Below are 16,867 nucleotides of genomic sequence, written 5' to 3'. Positions count from 1 at the left end.
ACTGGGGAAGTGAAAACGGGGAGAAACAAATCAAACAATACACTGTAATGCAGCCACGCCAGATTGCTAGTGGTCTTCTTTCTCCTGTTCTTGTCGTTTCATTTCTCTTCACAATTTTAGGTTTATATAATAGGGGATATATGGGAAAAATAAGAGAGCTAGGTTGGATGTGCATTTAGAAGAGTAGCTAGGTGCTATAAGGTTGCACGTACGTTGATCTGAACAACCAAAGATTGAACGATTCAAGACTAAAAGAAAACCACCAAAAATATTAAAGCATTGAACAATATCAACTGGGTAACATATGAGCGTCAGATAGATCAGAAACTTGACATAGATTCAAAACAGACCGAAAACTACCGGGTGTATGCAGTATGCACACTCAAAGTAGCTTTAGGGAAACTGGGAGGTGTGGCTCCTGCGCGTCGCTCCCGCGGGCGACGGCAGGGGCGAAAACCCTAACCCGCGCCTCCTCCCCTCCTCCTCCCCTCCTCCCCCGCCGCCGCCGGCGTGGGCCGCCGGGCAAAGCCCGCGTGGCGCCGGCGGCGGCTGGATCTCCCTTACCCGCTCGCGCGTGGTCCTGCGCGGGGCAGGAGCGGTCGGCGGCGGTGCGGCTCGGGGTGCCTCATGCTCGGTCCGACGGCGATGGCAGGGCATGGCGGCGACGGTCCCGGCGGGGTGATGGGCTGGTGCGGCTGGTGGCCTTGGGAGGCAGCGGAGGGCGGTGGCGGGGCGGCTGCCGGCGCTGCGGCCCAGTTTGGGGCCAGGCGGGCCCCGATCTGGGCCAGAAGGGCCTCGGTCTGGGACAGGCGGTCCTCGGTCGGGGCCAGCTCCGGCGGAGCTCCGCCCTGCCTTCTCCTCTGTTGGTGCCAGGGCTGGGCCAGGTGGGCTCAGCTCCGGCGTGTCCTCGGCGGCACGGTCCGAGCCGTTCCTCCTCCGTTTGGGGGGTCAAAGCGGTGTTCTTGCTGGAGTGCAATGGCGAGCACGAGGTCGCCGACAAAGTGTCGGGCTTGACCAGCGACATGGCGGCGTCGGGAACGGTGCTGTTTTGTCCATGGGCGTCGCGGTGGGGGTGCTTCTCTGCGGCGGTATGCGGTTTCGGCCGAGGCCGTCTTGCAAGAAGCGAGGTCGCGGCGACGCCGTTCATGGTCTCTGTCTACCGCATTGCGATTCGGTGGTGGCACGGTTAGGTTGGCACGGTGTTGCAGGTGGATGGCGACGGTGGCCTGGGCGCAGCTGCATAGTGGCACGGCTAAGGAGGCTTGATCGAGGCCTGGCAGGCGGCCGGGCCTGATCTTGCCTGAATCGGCTATGGTACTGTGTCCGGTCGGCGGGCACCTCCTGGTGGCGGAGGGCGGATCCCCTCCCCTAGGTTGTCGTGTGCTCTGATGGCTGCTGGCACCGATGCCTCCTACTTTGTCCAATTCGCGTTGCGATGTGATGGCCGAGTCACGGGCTCGAGTTCGTGGGGATGCCGGGGCGGCGGCCCTGGAAGGCGGACTGCGCGGATGGCTCTACGGCGGGCAACGTGGCAGCGGTGGTGGTCTCACTCTTCGGTCATGAGGATGGCGTGGAGCGGACGGTGGGAGTTCCTGGAGTTGGCGGCGCTTCGGCTTTGGCAACCCCCAGATCGTGTTTGGAGATCCCATCTTGGAGACTGCGGGCGACTAAGTTCTCGGGCGCGGTGTGCGGATGCTTTCGAGCGAAAGTTCAGCGCCTCGGCGCCAACGACGGCGATGCCTGTGGGTGTCGTAACCCTCTTGGGGGCCACTACAAGAAATGTGTTGACTTGTGACATTTTCTCGGTGACCCTGGATAAAATCGTCATGATTCTATGACGATTTCACACTCAATGTTCTCTAGCTATTTTAAGGGAACCAAAACCCTAGAAAATTATGACGATGTATATATGAACGCCATTATTTTCTAGCATGAAATCGTCATAACCCGAGCCACGAGATCTATGATGTTATTTCTAGGCGATTGCGACGAATTAAGATCGTCGTAATTGTTATAGGATTTTATTTTTTGATACAAAATGATGACCGGACTAACACCTAATCAATTCACCTACATGTCATGTCTATGTAGCCTGGATGTACGGGCATAAGAAATTCTAAAACTTCCTAAAGAGGTACAATTTAACATATACATGTACCAAAATTTTAGATTAAGAAATAAGGCAAGATATAGCCAACAATATAACACCCACGTCCAACAAAGCCACTGCTGTGTGGGACCTTAAAACATGGGTCCAGTGGCAGTCACACTAACACTCGGTGTGTACTGAATATTGGACGACTAAAACACGCCGCGGGAAATAGAAATTGGACGCGCGCCAATCGCCCCATTTCCCCGCCATGCGAAAGAAAATATCTGACTCCCGCACAAGACTATGGCTCACCGGCACCCGCCCTCGTCTTCTCTAACCCTAGCCATCTTTCCACCGCCGCCACCCACCCCTCTTCTTCTCCTCCGTTTCCCCCAACCGCCGCCATCATCACTGCCCACCAAAAACTTTCTCCTCTCTTTCCTTCCATCTCGTCAGATCCCGATTTCCCGATCCTCCCATCTCTCTCCGATTCCGCATAGATCCGGCCCTCCCAGAGCCAGATCCCCACCTTCTCCGTGACCCATTATACCGTGAACAATGTACTCGGCCGCAGCGGTAGCGCCTGTGTGCCCAATATGCCGACATGGCCGGCCTCGGCGGCGGCGCGCGACCTGGGATGGACCAGTTCACGTCACTGGAAGATCTGCCCTCCTGGTCGTCGGATCTTGTCATAGGCCAGAGCAGCCTGCGTCGGATGTGGAGATCAAGGCGACGGAGGCCTTTGTCGTCGATGATTTCTAGCTAGCGGCCGAGGTCTACGTCGACTGCAGCAGCGCCATCTCCGATGTTGAGTGCGCGCACGAGTCTATCAGCGGCGCTCGCAAGAGTGGTGACGCACTTATCTCCTCCGAGGAGTTCATGGTCATGGTGGCCTGAGGTGGCGCCTGCTTCGCCGACATCGCGTGCGCCAGATCTGAGGTTCCCTGTTCCCTCCTCTCCTGATTCGGTTCCTCTATATCCCCTCCCATCGGCTCATACAACTCAACCCTTCATTTACGCGGTCCGCATCTGTGCAGGAACACACGATGTGACATAGTTCACGGCGGATCTGGTCACGGGGTCGCCGTACCAGGACTTCACCAGGCCAGCTCGCCATCACCAACCTCCCCGTGTGGTAGCCCGTGCCTTTTAACAGGTATCCGCATCTGTGAAGAAGAGGAAGGGGTACAATCAGTCACCTCCTGATCTGGAGGAGGGCGTGATGTTGCTGATGAGCTGGAGGGCAAGGGAGAAGGTTGCTAGCGACGAGGGTATGGTTTTGTGAATTCTCGTGATGTTATCAGTCTAGGGTGTCCTGTGGAAGAATGAGGTTTGATGGGCTCTGCATTCTATCTACAATTTCTTGCACCACTTATCTGAATGTCTCGTTCAAAATCAAAGACTGTAACCGATTGTACATACTGTGAAGGATTGTGCATTTCAGACATTCATATATCTGTACGGTCTGCCGATTAAAACACCCATGATTGATGTCTCAATGATCTGTGATATGCAATCTATGATCTTTGCTCTTTTACTACTGTATATTCTCCTAATAACTACTCCCTCAAATTATTCTTTATCTCATTAGTATACATTATAAGCCATCCATATATGCCCCTTGTAAGTGATTAGCATTTCAAGTGCACTTCTGTCAGTACAATTTGTTGACATGGGTCGAGCTCATTTATCTTTATAATCTTGTTGCTACATCAACTTTATTAACATATTTAACATGGTTCGATCACTGAATGGTGATACTTTCCTAACATAGCATGGGTCACTAGCATTACTGCAGTCATGTGCAGTAGTTGACTTTAGCTTGATAGGTATTATCCAACCAAATAAGTATTTCTCCCTTCTATATCTTGTTGTCAATTACCTGTTTGTTTTTCACTAATAGTGTTTTGTTTCTGTCAATTGCTCGTACTATTTGTCTCTCTCTAATAGAGTATTCCCTGGTAGTTATGCCCCTTTTTTGTTGTTCTACTGTTCATGCTGGCTGCTAAGAGATTCACTGCTAGTTAAATTTGCTCTTATTTGCTTAAATAATAGAATTAGTATTGTTCTAGTAACATATATGTTGTCAGTGGTTGCCTCTCTATGATCATACATAATCTTTGTGAAGAAACCAGGAGTAATCATTATTGGTTTCCGTACTCCATGTTTTCCATCTAATTGTGGTAGACCTGAGCCAACCACGAACTAGTAGTGGGTCATACGTAGTTATGCTTCTGCTTTGAATAGTCTCATTTTATTGCGAACTTTCTGTTTGAGCAAATAAAGAAACACAATAACTGAGCAATGATGCTTATTGTTCTTTTGTTTATTTTTCAGATGTGAAGGAGTAAACCTGATGCTTACCTGTGTGATGGAGCGCATCAAACACGGCCACGGCACCGCGTTTGCAGTGTGAGTTCTCCGCAGCGGCGCTTCCTTCCATGAAGTAGATAAGTGTTTGGTTTTCTTTGTTATCAAGTTGATAGGCAATGTTGCCGTGACGTTATTCTGTGACATTGAATCTATGGTCTGCATAGCATTGTATGAGCATATGGTTCAGTCTATGTTATGTTCCTTAATGGTCACCGTTGTACATGTTCCTTTCTGTTTGGAGTCTGATATAAGCCATAATGATCTCTGTAAAATTAGTAATGTCCCAAGTCATGCATTCTCTGAAGAAGTACATGCTTATATTTGAGCGATTTTTTTTTTTAAGCGATGCAGTAGACTAGCAGTATTGTTTAATGAATTATGCTTATTCTCATGTTCTTGGTTGTATACATTGTTGATATACTATACATCATATTTTCCTCCAGTAGCAGTAGTATTACTGCTAGTTTATGTATAGTAATATAGTATACCACATGTATACATGATATTTTCCTCCAGTAGCAGTATTACTAATGGTTTTTATATAGCCATTTAAGTATACCATATGTATAAAAAAAATTCATTTGTATCATCAATTTGGTAGCCCAGGTTCTCTAGTACTTAATTTGTATACATCATGAGCTTTTATAACTTATTTTGAGTTTGCTTTAAACCAAATTTTGCATGTTAATTCAATTTGCACTTCAGGGAACTTTGTTTTGTTGACATAAAGTTGATAAGTGTTATTATGATTTGAATACATGTTAATTCAGATTTCACAGTTGCTTGCAGTATGCATTCTATTAGTGTGTTATAATGTGTGCATATCTAGTGTGTGCCTATGCTTATCATTGTTTTCTTCTCTTAATGTATAGCTATATAAAAAGGGTTAATGAAACACCTTGGCCTTGTTATTCTAGAAGATGCCATTGGCAACATACTTGTCCACAGGTGAGTTCTTATCGTGGGTCCAATCTTTGATTCTGCTGTTGGTGTATTGGTTTACTTGGAAGTTTTATGCAGTAGTCAAAGGCAAATATTTCTTTAGCAAATGAGGTTATTCTGCTCCGCATGGCTGCTTATTTTGTTTGGTCAAGTTTCTATATTGTTTCTATAAAAGGCAATTCTGAAATTTGATATTTTCGAACTATAGTCCAGTTTGTTCTGTAATGTTTGTTTCTTATAATGAACATACTATTATTTTGACGCTGCAGTTGTAGAAGAACTATGATGATATCTTTCTGACATGTTTGCTTATCTCACAATTTTTAAAAACTTTCGAATTGCAGGAGCAGTACAAGAAGAACAGGAAGATTCAGTGCTATTGCTACTGAACTACACGGCCAGGTGGTTGTAGGTAGCCATCTGCTGGAAAATAATGTTGGAGCGAGCGGTGCACACTGGAAGCAGTTGGCAGGTTGCCGTGATCACATCAGCGATTATCTAGCTTGTTGCCTACAAGTCCTGATGATGCAGCAGCTACAAGGCGAACCTGTAGGTTGGGAGAGGTCATGCTAATGCAGTTGACAGCGTTTGATAGCTATGTTATTATTGTATTTATCTGACTAAAGCCGTGGAAATAGTGTAAAGGATTTGGATTTCTTGTATTCTTCAGTTCTGATTAAATTACTTGTTTTTATTTACTGTTAAATCGTAGGAAAATAAACCTGAGAATTGGAAATGGAAAGAGAAAAGCCAAATAGACTTGAAAAAGGCTGTTAAGAGGCTGAGGCCCAAACAACAAACGGACCTAAAAAAGGCAAAACCAATAAGGCTAATGGACTAGAGAAATGGCCGGTATTAATGGGCCCGGCCCATGTTGAGCAATGAAATGGACTGGGCTGATTTTGTATTACGACGATTTGATTTCGTCATAACAGTGCAATATCGTCATTGACGACCATGACGACGATCCAATTTTTGTCATAAGAACGTCATATATTAAATGTAGTGACGATTCAGTGACGAAAATGGAGTGTCGCAAGTCAACACATTTCTTGTAGTGGGCGTCGTTGTGGGTATCCGTCCCGCGCTACGGATCCGGGTGAAAACCCTAGACCTCACGGTCTCGACGACGGCGGCGGAATGCGTCGTTACCCTCTTGGGAGCGTCGTTGTGGAGTCCCGAGTCGACTTGGTCTCACCTCAATGTCTTCGGTGGCAAGTGTGGGGTTTTCTGTGTTTTTTCTTTCTTTTCTTTGATCTTGTTATCACCAGAATTTGACCGGATCAGAGGTGGGCCGCGGTCAAGATGGGTTTGAAGAATATACATGGAAGAAATACGTGAATCGGCCTTGTGTACCAAGTTTGGGCTAAATTGCCCTCAGTATCCGTATTATAGTAGATCGCATCTTAATTTAGAAGTTAGAGTTTTACCCGTGCACGGTTAGGTGCACGCCTCAATTAGAAAGTCCCCTGGACTATAAATATGTATCTAGGGTTTATGGAATAAACAACAACCAACGTTCAACCACAAACAAATCTCGGCGCATCGCCAACTCCTTCGTCTCGAGGGTTTCTACCGGTAAGCACCATGTCGCCTAGATCGCATCTTGCGATCTAGGCGGCGTAATGCCTATCCCCGTTGTTCATGCGTTGCTCGTACTCGAAGCCTTTTTGATGGCGAGCAACGTAGTTATCGTAGACGCGTTAGGGTTAGCATCGTTCTTAGCATCATATGCTTGCGTAGTGCAACCCTTGCGCGTCTAGCCGTCCTTGTGCCTCATCATGGGTGCAGGGGCGGCACCCCGCTTGGTCTTTATTTAGTAGATCCGATCCGTTATGGTCGATCCTTGATTCATCAAGGATTAGTTTAATATCCGCAATAGTTAGGCCTTACAAAGGGTTGGAGGATCCGGCGGCATGCGGGGTGTAGTTTGCTGCCCCTAGACGGGACGTTACGAGGATCAACCTAGTGTTGGTTTTTAGGCCTTGTCTAGGGCTGGCTTACGTTTACCGTGCGTGAGCGCGAGGCCCAATCGTGAGTAGGATGATCCGATTATGCGGTGAAAACCCTAGAGCGTCGTGGATCTCATACGCTTTACATTGATCAAGCGGGACCACCATATATTCGGCCACCTTGGACGAATCATGGGTGAATCGGCTCCCCGAGCCGATTCACGAGACAACTTGAGAGCCGATCGAGGCTCGTATTTAACGTGTACGTGTGTGCCCTGCAGGAAACTAAGCGAGGCATCATCCACACCTTCCCGACCGGGTATAGGTCGGGTGGCACGCCCTTGCGACCCGGCATCGGCGCGCGACCGAGGAGGCTTTGCGGGCCGTCGCTCCGAGGGATCGGGGCCAGCCGCAGCCCTAGTCGTTCCCGGCTCTACCGTGTTGGCCAGTCGCTGCCCGTCGGTGGGTTTCTGACGCCAACACATTCTGGCACGCTCGGTGGGACAATCTTCGACATCCACCGCATCGCCATTTACATCTGAGATGGCGGAAGACACTCTTCAGCAACCATGTTGACATCCACAGCTGAGATGGCTGGCGACTCGATCACGTACGCGAGCTGCCTCGATGAGCACAAGAAGAAGTACGACGAGCTCAAGGCTCTCTTTGAAGCCGATCTAATCGGCTCTTTCTCGAAGACCCGTTCTCATGGCATCGGGTGGGGCGGCTTTACGGCCGAGGGTGCCCTCGACCAAGTAGATCTGTCCACCCCTTCGGAAGAACGGACCCGAGCTCGCGCCGAGAAGTTAACTACATGGTAACTCATTACTGTTTACCGCCATGGGCAAGGACAAAGAGGAGGCCGTTTCAAGCGATCGGCTTCGATATGATGATAAAGGTACAACAATGAAGACGGTATAGAGTCTTATAATGCTTTCAATATGTCTTTTATGTGAGTTTTCTTTGTACCGGTTCATACTTGTGTTTGCTTTAAATACCTTGCTAGCCTAAACCTTGTATCGAGAGGGAATAATTCTCATGCATCCAAAATCCTTGAGCCAACCACTATGTCATTCGTGTCCACCATACCTACCTACTACATGGTATTTATCCGCCATTCCAAAGTAAATTGCTTGAGTGCTACCTTTAAAATTCCATCATTCACCTTTGCAATATATAGCTCATGGGACAAATAGCTTAAAAACTATTGTGGTATTGAATATGTACTTATGCACTTTATCTCTTATTAAGTTGCTTGTTGTGCGATAACCATGTTTACGGGGACGCCATCAACTATTCCTTGTTGAATATCATGTGAGTTGCTATGCATGTCCGTCTTGTCTGAAGTAAGAGAGATCTACCACCTTAATGGTTGGAGCATGCATTTGTTAGAGAAGAACATTGGGCCGCTAACTAAAGCCATGAATCATGGTGAAAGTTTCAGTTTTGGACATATATCCTCAATCTCATATGAGAATAATAATTGTTGCCACATGCTTATGCATTAAAGAGGAGTCCATTATCTCGTTGTCCATGTTGTCCCGGTATGGATGTCTAAGTTGAGAATAATCAAAAGCGAGAAATCTAAAATGCGAGCTTTCTCCTTAGACCTTTGTACATGCGGCATGGAGGTACCCCATTGTGACACTTGGTTAAAACATGTGCATTGCAAAGATCCGGTAGTCCAAGCTAATTAGGGCAAGGTGCGGGCACTATTAGTATACTATGCATGAGGCTTGCAACTGGTAAGATATAACTTTCATAACTCATATGCTTTATTACTACCGTTGACAAAATTGTTTCATGTTTTCCAAATAAAAGCTCTAGCACAAATATAGCAATCCATGCTTCCTCTCGCGAAGGGCCTTTCTTCTACTTTTATTGTTGAGTCCGTTTACCCATTTCCTTCTATCTAAAAAGCAAACACTTGTGTTAACTGTGCATTGATTCCTACATACTTGCATATTGCACTTGTTATATTACTTTATGTTGACAATATCCAGAAGATATACACAAGACTGCATTCAGAGTACCGGGTTCAATGGGCTTGTTTGAATATGTAGTCATGACATTTGGACTGAAGAAACTCGGGGGGCAGCTCACCCCGAAGGTCCTCTCCTGCGGAGAGCCGATTTCGTTCAAATCGGCTGGCTCTGCATGATAGTGCCCTCGGACATGATCAAGCCCGAGTCCATTCGGCTAATTTGTGTATCCTCGTCTCTGTTTCGCCTTGATCGAGACTCGAGGGGCAACCGACACTGGTAAATGTTCCGTTTCTAGAAGCCAATTGGAGTATCATCGGCTGAGTCCTGTGTAGCAACCTTCTTCGAGGATGGTGAATTTTGCGGAGGAGTGTCACCGGGTCTCGGAGTCATCGGTCGAAGAAGATGAAGGACAGATTATGAGAGACCAATGCGTTGCTATCGGCTCATTGGGCGTCGATCCGGCTAACAATCGGCGGTTCGCTCTGCCACGACATGACCCGACGAAGGAAAAGCATAATGATTTTGGAAATGTCATTTCCAAAACCGAGGGGGCATGTGTTATCACCGGAATTTGACCGGATCGAGAGGTGGGCCGCGGTCAAGATGGGTTTGAAGAATATACATGGAAGAAATACGTGAATCGGCCTTGTGTACCAAGTTTGGGCTAAATTGCCCTCGTATCCGTATTATAGTAGATCGCATCTTAATTTAGAAGTTAGAGTTTTACCCGTGCACGGTTAGGTGCACGCCTCAATTAGAAAGTCCCTGGACTATAAATATGTATCTAGGGTTTATGGAATAAACAACAACCAACGTTCAACCACAAACAAATCTCGGCGCATCGCCAACTCCTTCGTCTCGAGGGTTTCTACCGGTAAGCACCATGCTGCCTAGATCGCATCTTGCGATCTAGGCAGCGTAATGCCTATCCCCGTTGTTCATGCGTTGCTCGTGCGAAGCCTTTTTGATGGCGAGCAACGTAGTTATCGTAGACGCGTTAGGGTTAGCATCGTTCTTAGCATCATATGCTTGCGTAGTGCAACCCTTGCGCGTCTAGCCGTCCTTGTGCCTCATCATGGGTGCGGGGCGGCACCCCGCTTGGTCTTTATTTAGTAGATCTGATCCGTTATGGTCGATCCTTGATTCATCAAGGATTAGTTTAATATCTGCAATAGTTAGGCCTTACAAAGGGTTGGAGGATCCAGCGGCATGCGGGGTGTAGTTTGCTGCCCCTAGACGGGACGTTCCGAGGATCAACCTAGTGTTGGTTTTTAGGCCTTGTCTAGGGCTGGCTTACGTTTACCGTGCGTGAGCGCGAGGCCCAATCGTGAGTAGGATGATCCGATTATGCGGTGAAAACCCTAGAGCGTCGTGGATCTCATACGCTTTACATTGATCAAGCAGGACCACCATATATTCGGCCACCTTGGACGAATCATGGGTGAATCGGCTCCCTGAGCCGATTCACAGGACAACCTTGAGAGCCGATCGAGGCTCGTATTTAACGTGTACGTGTGTGCCCTGCAGAAACTAAGCGAGGCATCATCCACACCTTCCCGACCGGGTATAGGTCGGGTGGCACGCCCTTGCGACCCGGCATCGGCGCGCGACCAGGAGGCTTTGCGGGCCGTCGCTCTGAGGGACTGGGGCCAGCCGCAGCCCTAGTCGTTCCCGGCTCTACCGTGTTGGCCAGTCGCTGCCCGTCGGTGGGTTTCTGACGCCAACAGATCTGCTTTGTATGAGGTTCCTCTCCACCTTGTATCGGTTCGGCCGTTGTGGCTTTATTTATAAAGCGGGGCGAAAGCCTATTTCGAGGAAAGTAGCTTTAGATGGACAAAAATGGAGGTCTCTCATTTATCTAGGGGTACCACAAAACAACTCTATATGAATCAGCAGCACCTATTCTGTTGTGTGGTGCCTCGTGACATTTTTGTTTTGATGCCGAACCACAGTCACAACTGTGTGTAATCTTTCCCTTTTTACTTTCATTAAGCTGGTTCAATGGTAATGATTATGGTTTGGTTGATGAAGGATAGTAAGTTCTCCATATTTCCTGAACATATGATAAATATTTGTACAACTAGGACGTGTGTTCTGCCTGATAAAAAAAATGCAGCCTTTGCAATTGAAATGCCAAAGCATCAACTTGCATGCGTAAAAGAATAAAACAAGGGACTTTTGTTGTGGTGCCAAAATAACGACATTTCATCCTCATATAATCCCTCACTCTAGGTAGAGCATGTAGATCATCTAGGAGGTAAAATCGAAAAATATTCTAACACGTACAATTAGCTGACCTTGTAACAGACAGTGTTAGTGTGGTGTTGTGCTTTGTGTGCGTTGTTACACTTTCTGATAGGAGTGCTTTGCGTATTTCTGTATTTTCCTCTCTTGACGAAAAGGCACATAAACTATCCCCTGCCTTGTTTCGAGAAAACACACAGATTATGAAAATTAGGCAAGATCCACTGGACATGTTTTTGTTATTCCTAGTTCTGCAGGTTTCTTTTTTTTTTCGAGAATATTTTCTAGAAGACATATCAATCATATAGAAGAAGAGGCTGACGGCTGATACACACCACCATGAAAAGGCTACAACACACAGTAAGCCGAAACAGTCACCATGCACACACTACACCAACAACGATACAAGGGCCTTGCTCAAAACTGAACCGCCAAGCACCTCCGAAGAACAACCTCCTCGGAACTCTGTTCGTCGACGTAACAACCACCCTTGAGCGCCTAAGAGTGGTGGCAGGATTTGGCCAGCCCTGAGAAAGGCACCGCCTTGAAGTCGCCCACACCAACCCGTGTGGGAGAGGGAGGTGTTAACAAATCTCGGTGACAACTCCAAAAAGGGAAACGACGCCCGCGAGCGCCGCCATCACTGGCTCCAACCGAAGACAGAGCAAGATTTTCATCCGAAGTGCCGCCCACCCGTCGTCCCTCCCCACCAAGGCCTTGAAGCAGCATATCGCCCTCGCTGGATTGCGCAGCCGCCGCCACATCACCACGATGTTGCCGATGTAGAGATGCAGTCCAGCGGCACAACCATCATGGGATCAAGGGAGGAGCCCCCCAAGCCGACCGACCACCACAGCTGGCGCATCCACGAAGCACGCCGGAGCCGGAGCTCCACGAGCTGCCAACGTGCCGCGACGCCGCGGCCCGCACAGGCCCGCAAAGGCCCAGATCGGACCCGGCTGCCATGGACGACCACAGCCACCGGGAACACGCCACACGCTACAGCTTCGTCCACATGCCGTACGCACGGCCGCCACGCGCCCTCCCTGCTACACGCCGCCGCGCCATCGGGAACCACCGCCGCCGCCTAGGCCGATAGCCCTCACGATCGTAGGACAGAAGACCCCCGTCGGCGGCGGCGCGAGCTTTGCTCGGCCATGTCCTGCGACGGAGGCGGAGGGGAGAGAGGGGGCCGGGGCCGACCCCGGTGGCGGCTAGGGTTTGGGCCTCCGGTGCCGCCTGAGCGGGGGCGACACAGGAGGTGAGCGGCGCCCTGCAGGGTTCTTTTGATAGGCATAGTTGTACATGTTAGCTTCTTTGTCCGAGAAGCAAGTAAATAACTAGTGTTGTTCATATACGCACACGTAGATCAAGACTGCAGATGGATCAGTCACCGGACCGACATTGTTGCTGCGGGTCGAATAGTTCATCACAACCTGTATACTAGTGCAAGAAGAAAAGAAAGGAGAATCTATCGAGATTACAATTTGGATGTATTCAGTGTATATGATCAGCGAGCTGCTCCACGTCAGATATCTGCAAGACGTGGTCGGCATGTCTGCCTAGCTAGGTATAATCGGGGACACGATCGAGCTTGCATAGTCAGCATTCAAACTAATTTGATAACCTTTTCGTGGAAGGAGACGCAACAGAGAGCAACTACGTACGCGGCATCGAGGGGGCACAGTGATCGGCAGCAGCCAAGCCTCACGAACTGCTGAAGCTGAAAAATGGACAAGGCTACCAGCTGAAATCAAACTGGATGAAACTACTATGATTTACGTGGATTGTCCAAGACCAGGAGTGGCAGGGTCTCCGATACATGCTGTTCGAAGTCACTAAAAATCTGTCGCTGGGATGACTACTACTGTAAGATTATATTGCGCCGTGACTAAAGCAGGTAGGCGAACAGCCGTGGTATGAGTCGTCGCAGTGGAATTGTTTATCCCAATGCCTCCTATTCTCATACGGCTCGCTGAGAGACTGTGATATTGCGTTCCTGTTGGCAAGCATTCCATTATATTTTTCAGTGGAGATGGCATTTCACATTACGTGATTCGTCCATTAGGCCATCCTTCAAATGATTTATAGGAGGAGGATGCTATTGTACCAGAAGAGCAGAAGAGGACCGGGAGCAGGTAGTTACGGAATGTAAAAGACATCACATGGACTATAGCTTTTTCGATAAAGAGCATATATTAATAACACGAAGATACTAATTACATCTAGTCTCTGTAACAACATCATACCCTAATGGCATAAAGAATGCACATAGCCAAACAAGAGAAAAGAATTACAAAAAAGAAAGGTCCCGCTACAGAGATCCATAACTTGAAACAACAACACTGACACCACCAAGACAACACCAGAAGATCAAACGACGCCTCCAAGAAAGAAACAGTGCACAAATGATGTCGTCGCCCGATCATAGATCTTAGGTTTTCATCCTAAAGAAAGTCATCTCTCTCAAAACAATGTCTTCAACAAGAACATTGCCAGACACAACCAATTAAGGCCAGACCTTGAATTTTCACCCTGAAAGATTAGACTCTGAACTTCTCTTGTGTAGCCGCCCCCACATACCAGTCGTTGTTTCAAGTCACGAAGCACCAAGCCAACTCCACCTCACCACCAAGATCCGAACATCATAGTTATTCCACCGATCTCGGCTTGATGACCTTCTCCGCTAGCACCATATGGAAAGAAAACGAACTCCACGATATTAACAGCTAGCCGAGCTTCGAAGCGCTCCCTCTGAAACCAAACGGCCAGATAAAAACATGGGTTCTCACGATCGAAACCACCCAATCCAGCAATCTTTAGGCATTACTCGCATAATAATTTTGCCAACAGGGCCTTCCGGAACACGTCAATCCACCCAGACTGGTGAGAACGACATCCGACAGATATTCAAACTTGGTGCGAGAAGAATCCTAGAACTGCCGCATATATTCCTCGACACGAAAGAAACGGCCCCCACGCCGCCATCCGCCGCCCGATGACGACGAAGGAGGTCTAGAAAATCATCGCCTTGCTAAGCCGACGCGGCCAAGCCCATGGCGACCTTAGAGAAGAACCGGCGGCGCTGCCCATTGTCGCCCGAACGAATCGGCCAAGGCCGTCCTCTAGCAGGCCATAGAAGGCGAAGCAGGCGGCCAGGCAGTACGGCTCTGGAGATCGGCCCGACACGGTAAGCATCATCCAACGTGAGGCCACCATCGTGGCCGGGAACAGCACCCCAACGCCACACACACGCGCCCCGCCGCGCCGCCCATCTCGGCCCTGGATGGGCCGTCCCGCCCGCCGCCAAGTGCAGCCGCGCCAGACCCGCGCCGCCGCAGTCGACGCTCCCAGCCGCCCTTGCGCTGCGTCGCCCAAGCAGCCGCACCGGTGAGCGCCACCACCACCAGCCCGGGACCGCCGCCCCGGCTTCCGATCTCCATCGCCCGCAGCGACCAGAGGACCCCCGCCACCCTTCGGGGACGCGACCCGCCGCCACCGCGGCAAGGGCCGGCGGCAGCGGCGGCAGGGAGGGGGCGTTGAGGCCGGCGGCGGTTGGGTGCTAGGCAACTGGGCAGCAGTCAGGCAGAATCTTCCGTTTTCTAGCCTAGTTTTGGTGTTGTGTGTGTCGTTCGGGCTAATCTCTGGGCTCTCTGCGCTTAAAGGTCGGCCTTCTCCTTCTGCTCTCCAGTAACTGGCCTGTGGTGAGGGGGCTGCTGGTTCAGATGAATAAAGGTTTCGGTCCTAGGATCCCTCTTGTGCGAAGATGAAGACCTTCCTGATGTCAGCACTTATTGATCTGACCGGAGTGGGGGGTTTCGGAAGGCTCCGCCGGCGAATCTAACAACACATATTCTGCCTAGAGTTTGCTGGATCGGGATGTATTCGGTTGTGCGCACCCATACTTTTATTCCGGCCGTTTGGTTCTGTAAAGAGTGGCGCGAAGCTCTGTTCTTTCTTGCTATATGGTGACATTCTGTTCCATGGTGAAGTTAGAAGCGGGGAATACCATGATGGCAGGATGGAAGTGCTAGCAATGGAGGTTCAAATCTTTGTGCTGATGAGGGATTTGCTTGGTACTCTGGGTTTCGCAGCAGCGATATGCAAGTGGGGGCGGCAATATAGGTGAAGTTCAGAGTCCTACCTCGCAGGGTGAAAATCCAAGGTTTGGCCTTAATTGGTTGTGCTTTGGCAATGACCTTGTTGGAGGCATTGTTTTGAGAGTGAGGACTATCTTCAGGGTGAAAACCTAAGATCTTTGATCGGGCGACGACGGCGCTTGTGCACTGTTTCCTTCTTGGAGGCGTCGCTTATGGAGAGTCTGGAGTTAAACGTTGTCTTGGTGGTAGATATATTGTTGCTGCTAGGACTGAAATACCATAGCGGGACTTTTCTTTTCTTAGTTTTCTTTTCCTTTTTTGGTTGTATGCATCCATACTGCCATTAGGGTATTGCGTCGTTGCAGGGGCTGGGTGTAATTGATATTTTTTATATGCCCTTTATTGAAAATTTTTGCTGACCAAACGCTGTTGTTATTTTCTGACTAAGCGATGTCGATAAATTTCATTAAGTACTTAGACAACACTCTAACCATCCATGGTAGAATATCGGGGCAGTGCTCGTTGCGGCGGTCCTTGATCTGTTTTGTGTCTGCGTTTTGCATCCTCTATCTTTGGCATTGCAATTTGCTCAATCTATATATATATCTATATCTATACCTAATAATAAAGAAAATAAGGTTTTCTTGCGGTCCAACACTTTTTTGAACCGATTTACCCTCCCACAAAAGTATATATTACCTCCAATGCCACCAATAATAAGTTTCCTTCATCCGTGGTCCTTATCGGACGTCGCATCATCTCGTGAGAATTTTTTCACGTCACCAGGTCTGTTTAGGCTCCCGTGCAAGCAAGCAATTCTATATCGATCCGGTCTAGGCTAGCTCGCACGCCTGGTTCCCTATATAGTACTCCCTCCGTTCCATTCTATAGTGCCTATAGTTTTTTGGCACGGAAATTAGCGCAAGAGTATTCTTTACATAAGACCCCCCGATTTAACGATTTGAGATCAGAGTAAAATGAGGGAAATCGATAACTTTCTATTAACATAACAAATCCCACAAATCTCTCTGGTTGACTCTCCATATATGTGCAGCCAGGTTCTACTATTAAGGAAAGAAAAATAATGCTTCCTAAATCTAAGGAATCTCAGTTAATTGTTTCCTTTTTGTATGGATTTTTTTTCATGCATGTCGTGTGGGAGCTGATCGGTAGAGGGGG

At 48.6% G+C, this 16,867-nt stretch overlaps 1 long non-coding RNA gene across 3 annotated transcripts; it reads left to right on the top strand.

The window, feature by feature from the left end:
* Nucleotides 1-2,416: 2,416 nt before the first annotated feature.
* LOC124703932 lies at nucleotides 2,417-6,101 on the top strand. 3 transcript variants are annotated; one of them, XR_007003406.1, is made up of 5 exons: nucleotides 2,417-3,031; nucleotides 3,130-3,363; nucleotides 4,430-4,504; nucleotides 5,338-5,413; nucleotides 5,752-6,101. It is a non-coding gene; the product is annotated as an uncharacterized LOC124703932 (long non-coding RNA). The 3 variants fall into 3 exon arrangements; XR_007003407.1 differs by having other exon boundaries at nucleotides 3,130-3,422; XR_007003405.1 differs by having other exon boundaries at nucleotides 3,130-4,504.
* The last annotated feature ends 10,766 nt before the right edge of the window (nucleotides 6,102-16,867 follow it).

Source organism: Lolium rigidum, chromosome 3 (genome assembly GCF_022539505.1).
Source record: "Lolium rigidum isolate FL_2022 chromosome 3, APGP_CSIRO_Lrig_0.1, whole genome shotgun sequence".
NCBI lineage: Eukaryota > Viridiplantae > Streptophyta > Magnoliopsida > Poales > Poaceae > Lolium > Lolium rigidum.
The sequence above is the reverse complement of the archived record's forward strand: the minus strand, read 5'-3'. Positions and strand labels throughout refer to the sequence as shown.